Genomic DNA, 6,000 nt, shown 5'->3' with positions numbered 1-6,000 from the left:
GAGGGATTTGAAAACAAGGATGAGAATTTTGAAATCGAGGGGTTGCCGGACCGGGGACCAAACTAGTTTCGATCACCCTAAGACGGTCGGAGAGGAATTTTCCAGATTAATTTCCCCTAATTGGCCTGGGTTTTTATCTGTTTTTCCACCTCTCCCAGGAAATTACACGGGTTGGATGAGGAGTGTATTTATCGTGATGACCAGGCATTGCAATTGTGTGGGGCAGACTGGATGGACCAGAGGGTCATGTCCTGTCCGTATTTTCATACACTGCACCTTCTGCGTATTGTGCAAGTCCTTCACACTTCAGATATTGCACTGTAAAGAGATAAAAACACTTTTCTTTCAAAAAAGAGAGTAAACCAGTCATTTCTCTGCCGTTCTTCTCCTGACCCTGCTATCCTGGACATTCCCCCACAAGCAGGGGGTCTGGGAATTCAGATCATCCGCCAATCCACAGAGACCTCCCTCAGCAATTAAACCTCTAAAGATGTACCTGTTTAGATCACCAGCAACGGCCAACAATCCCACCTTGGCGACTAAGCATCACTCCCATTCTCCTGGCAACCTACCACCGGCGAGCAACGCCACGGAAGATCCGATAACAGAGACAAGGAGGGAAAATAAAACCTGTGGACGCTGGAAATTGGAAGGCTGTTAGGAATCCCGATCGAACCATAGAATCCTAGACTGATACAGCACAGAAGGAGGCCATTCGGTCCATCGTGCCTGTGCTGGCCCTTTGAAAGAGCTATCCAGTTAGTCCCACTTCCCCCTGCCCTTTCCCCACTGCCCTGCAAAATTTTTCCCTTCAAGTATTTATCCAATTCCCTTTTGAAAGTTACTATTGAATCTGCTTCCACCGCCCTTTCAGGCAGCGCATTCCAGATCATAACAACTCGCTGCGTTAAAATATTTCTCCTCATCTCCCCCCTCTTGTTCTTTTTTGATTAGAGCTTAAACTGAACCATCAACTTTTTCTCTTTTCAGACGCTGGCTGTGCATTTGCAGCAATTTTTTTTTGCTTTCATTAGAATACAGAGACCCTGATTTGCACCCTGCAGTCTCCCTAACACCGTTAATGCCAGATTAAAAATATGTATACAAGTTAGAAGCTTTTCCTGGTTGACTTGATAAAGTCCAACTGCATACCAGACATCATCGCCCAATCGTCTCAAGCCTCAAACACCGCACTGTCCCACCGTGTACAGAACTGTGCCGACACTCCCAAAGTACCAATGCACTCCTTCCCGTACGCTGGGGTAGATCTTGACTTTGCGTGACAGCGTAAACCAGGGTGAGAGCGAGTCGGCCCGCCCTTTTCACATCTCTCCCCCTTTTTATTTCTATTGAAAGCCAGTGGAAGTCAAAAATCAGGAGAGATGTGAAACAGTCTGCCGACTCGCCATCGCCCGCTTTGCACCATAAAGAAAGAACTTGCATTTCTATAGAGCCTTTCACCACCTCAGGACGTCCCAAAGCGCTTTACAGCCAATGAAGTACTTTTTGAAGTGTAGTCACTGTTGTAATGTAGGAAACGTGGCAGCCAATTTGTACACAGCAGGATCCCACAAACAGCAATGTGATAATGACCGGATAATCTGTTTTAGTGATGTTGGTTGAGGGATAAATATTGGCGCAGGACACCGGAGAGAATTCTCCTGCTCTTCTTCGAATTTAACGCCAAAAAATGCAAAGTGATACATTTCGGTTGGAAGACCGGAGGGCACAATTCTAAAAAGGGTTCGGAAACAGAGAGATCTGGGGGTATATGTGCACAAATCATTGAAGGTGGCAGGGCAGGTTGAGAAAGTGGTTAAAAAAGCATATGGGATCCTGGGCTTTACAAATAGAGGCATTGAGTACAAAAGCGAGGAAGTCATGATGAACCATTCCGAAACACTGGTTCGGCCACTGGTTCGGTGTTGTGTCCAGTTCTGCACACCGCGCTTTAGGAAAGATGTGAAGGCCTCAGAGAGGGTGCAGAAGAGATTTACTAGAATGATTCCGAGGGATGAGGGGCTTTAGTTACGTGGATAGACTGGAGAAGCTGGAACAGAGAAGGTAGACAGGAGATTTGATAGAAGTATTTAAAATCATGAAGGGTCTAGACAGAGTAGATAGAGAGAAACTGTTCCCATTGGCAGAAGGGTCAAGAACCAGAGGACATAGATTTAAGGTGATTGGCAAAAGAACCAAAGGTGACATGAGGGAAAACTTTTTAACGCAGCGAGGGGTTAGGATCTGGAATGCACTGCCCGAGGAGGGTGGTGGAGGCAGATTCAATCGTGGCTTTCAAAAGGGAACTGGATAAGTACTTGAAAGGAAACAATTTGCAGGGCTACTGGAGGGGTAGGGGACTAGCTGGATCGCTCTTGCATAGAGCTGGCACGGACTCGATGGGCCGAATTGCCTCCTTCCGTGCTGTAACCTTTCTATGATTCTATGAATAGTGGCCGTGGGATCTTTTACATCCACCACGAAAGGGCAGATGGGGCCTTGGTTTAACGTCTCATCTGAAAGACAGCACCTCCAAAATTGCAGCACTCCCCCCAGTACAGCCCTGGAGTGTCAGCCCAGATTTTGCACTCAAGTCTCTAGAGTGAGACTTGAACCCAAGACCTTTTGACTCAGGTGAGAACGCTACCGACTGAGCCAAGGCTGACGCTCGAATGAGTAGGCCTGTGTTCACTGAAGGGGGATTTAAGAGAAGTATTCCAATTAATGAAAGGATTTGAGTGAATAAATAGGGAAGGATTACTTCCAGTGAATCGGTAACAAAGGTTAATTTAGGATTAGTACTGGAAGAGTAAAGGGGGAAAGCTAGAAGGAATTTTTATTCACAAAGAGTCATTAAAAATATAGAATCCATTACCACAAATAGCTATCAAAGGCATCGTCAATCACAGCGTTTAAAAGGGAATGAGATAGACAGTTTGGAGGAAACACATTAAAGGATGCAGCGAAATGGGTTGAGGGCAGGTACGTCTGACATGTGTCTGGCACAGGCAGGAGTGACGAAACCCTTCAGTATTGACATTTCCATGGTTCTACCGCAAGGCTTGTACACAAGTCTGTACGTATTGCAGGAGGCGCACGATTAAGTGGTTCACCAGTTTGTTACTGTGAGCTATCAGCTTATTAGGAACGGTTTTTAACTGGTAACATCATCTTAATGTTTACTTTATAAGAAAATATTTACCTTATTAGGTATTTATTTAAACAAAGTCAAAGATGGGTTCACAGAATGTGAAAAACAATAGAAACATCGTTTTGTTTTTTCAAAACTACAAAACACATTAGACGTGACGAAGATACTTTCCGGTGATTTATGTTTACATGAGTTTGTGGACTGAGGTGTGTGCACATTCACAGGCAATTTTAAATTGCGCGACATGCTTTGTTCCCACGCACTGTGTACAGCTCAGCATTATTTGAGATAGAACATGGGAACAGAAATAAAAACAGAAAATGCTGGAGATGTTCAGCAAGTCAGGCAGCGTCTCTTGAGAAAGAAATAGAGTTAATGTTTCAGGTCGATGACCCTTCGTCAGGAACAGGAGGAGGCCATTCAGCCCCTCGAACCTGTTCCGCCGTTCAATCTGATCATGGCTGATCTGTATCTTAACTCCATCTACCCGCCTTGGTTCTGTAACCCTTAATCCCCTTACCCAACAAAAATCTATCAATCTCAGTTTTGAAATTTTCAATTGACCCCCAGCCTCAACAGCTTTTTTGGGGGGAAGAGAGTTCCAGATTTCCACTCCCCTTTGTGTGAAGAAGTGCTTCCTGACATCACCCCTGAATGGCCGAGCTCTAATTTTAAGGTTATGCCCCCTTGTTCTGGACTCCCCCCACCAGCAGATATAGTTTCTCTCTCTCTCTACCCTATCAATTCCTTTAATCATCTTAAACATCTCAATTAGATCACCCCTTAATCTTCTATACTCGAGGGAATACAAGTCTAGTCTGTGCAATCTGTCCTCATAATTTAACCCTCTAAGCCCCGGTATCATTCTGGTGAATCTGCACTGCACCCCCTCCAAGGCCAATATATCCTTCCCGAGGTGCAGTGCCCAGAACTGAATGCAGTATTCCTGAGGGCAGTCTAACCACAGCTTTATGTAAGTGTAACTTTCACAGGTCATTTTCCCTGTGAGAAGCACAGAATCTTCCTGTAGCAAATATGCACAGGTGAGGGGAGAATGATTAAAATAGAGAGAGAGAGAGAGAGAGAGAGAGAAAGAAGTAAAAGAAAAGAGAGAAAGAACTAAAGGAAATGAGGAAGAAGATAGAGGGAACGAACAAGAAAAAATGAAAGAAAGGAAGAGGGAAAGAAAGAACAGAAGAGTGAAGAAAGATTGGAAGAGAAAAAGACAGGGAGAGAGAAACAAAAAAGAAAGAAGGAAAAAAAAGAGAAAGAAGTAAAGGAAATGAGCAAGGAAGATAGAGAGAGACAGACTAAATAACACATTTCAGATAAAGGAAGAGAGAAAAAAGAATAGTAGAGAGAAAGAAAAAAGAGAGAGAGATGTCAAGGCTCACCCATGGGTATTGGCTGGCTGGAAGAGGTACAGAGGGGGGTGGTGGGGGCTGTTGATTGGAGCCCATGGAGATGTACCCCAGAAAGGGCTCACAAGAGGGGAGGGAGAAAAATGACCAGAAAAACACGCAAAGAGATGAAGAGAGAGCAAGAGAGACGGCAGGGGAGAGAGATAAGAAGAAAAATATAATCAGATGCTCTGCAGCAACTCGCCAAGGCTTCTTCGACAGCACCTCCCAAACCCGCGACCTCTACCACCTAGAAGGACAAGGGCAGCAGGCACATGGGAACAACACCACCTGCACGTTCCCCTCCAAGTCACACACCATCCCGACTTGGAAATATATCGCCGTTCCTTCATCGTCGCTGGGTCAAAATCCTGGAACTCCCTCCCTGACAGCACTGTGGGAGAACCTTCACCACACGGACTGCAGCGGTTCAAGAAGGCGGCTCACCACCGCCTTCTCAAGGGCAATTAGGGATGGGCAATAAATGCCGGCCTCGCCAGTGACGCCCACATCCCACGAACGAATATAAAAAAAAGAGGAGGAGGTGTTTAGTTGGGATGCCAGACAGCGGTGAACTAATGTGATGTCTAACCAGCACGCTGTACTCTGACCTGCGGAAAGGTTCCTTGTTCCATTGTGGATGTGACATGTTGAGCATCTGTAAACTGTACAGAACGAATAGAGACTCCAGTGAAGAGGCTGCTCGCTGAGAATAATGCAGATGAGGGACAATGTAATTACTTTTGAAATGTAGCCACTGTTGTAATATAGGCACACGCTGTAGTTTGCGCACAGCAAGGTCCCACAGACAGCATGTTACCAGTTAGTTTGTTTTTAAGTAATGTTGGTTGAGGGTAAATATTGGCCCAGGAAACCAGGAGAACTCCCCTGCTCTTCTTTGAAATAGTGGCCATGGGATTTCTTACGTCCACCTGAGAGGGCAGACGGGGCCTCGGTTTAACGTCTTATCCGAAAGACGGCACCTCTGACAGTGCGGCACTCCCTCAGTGCTGCACTGGAGTGGCATCCTAGACTTTGTGCTCAAGTCGCTGAGGTGATTAGCATAGCTGCATTTAAGGGGAAGCTAGATAAGTACACGAGGGAGAAAGGAATAGAAGGATATGCTGATAGGGTGAGATGAAGGTGGGTGGGAGGAGGCTCGTGTGGAGCATAAACGCCGGCATGGACCCGTCGGGCCGAATGGCCTGTTTCTGCGCTGTAAAATTCTATGTAATTCGAAGTAACTCAGCACAGACCTGGGACTGAATTACCCAGCCAGCCATGAGGGGAATTTTCAGTGAGCATCAATTTTTTTTTCCCTCGAATATGGTCTCTTAGGAGGGTGGAGAGGAGGGCGGACTATTTTTTCTAAACTTTTCTCAGCATCTGTGAATCACTGCTCATCCCAATTTTATTTTAATGGTTGTTCGACGCACTGGAACCTGACTC

Source organism: Heptranchias perlo, chromosome 7, assembly GCF_035084215.1.
Source record: "Heptranchias perlo isolate sHepPer1 chromosome 7, sHepPer1.hap1, whole genome shotgun sequence".
Classification (NCBI taxonomy): Eukaryota; Metazoa; Chordata; class Chondrichthyes; order Hexanchiformes; family Hexanchidae; genus Heptranchias; species Heptranchias perlo.
Note: the sequence above shows the minus strand (reverse complement) of the source record.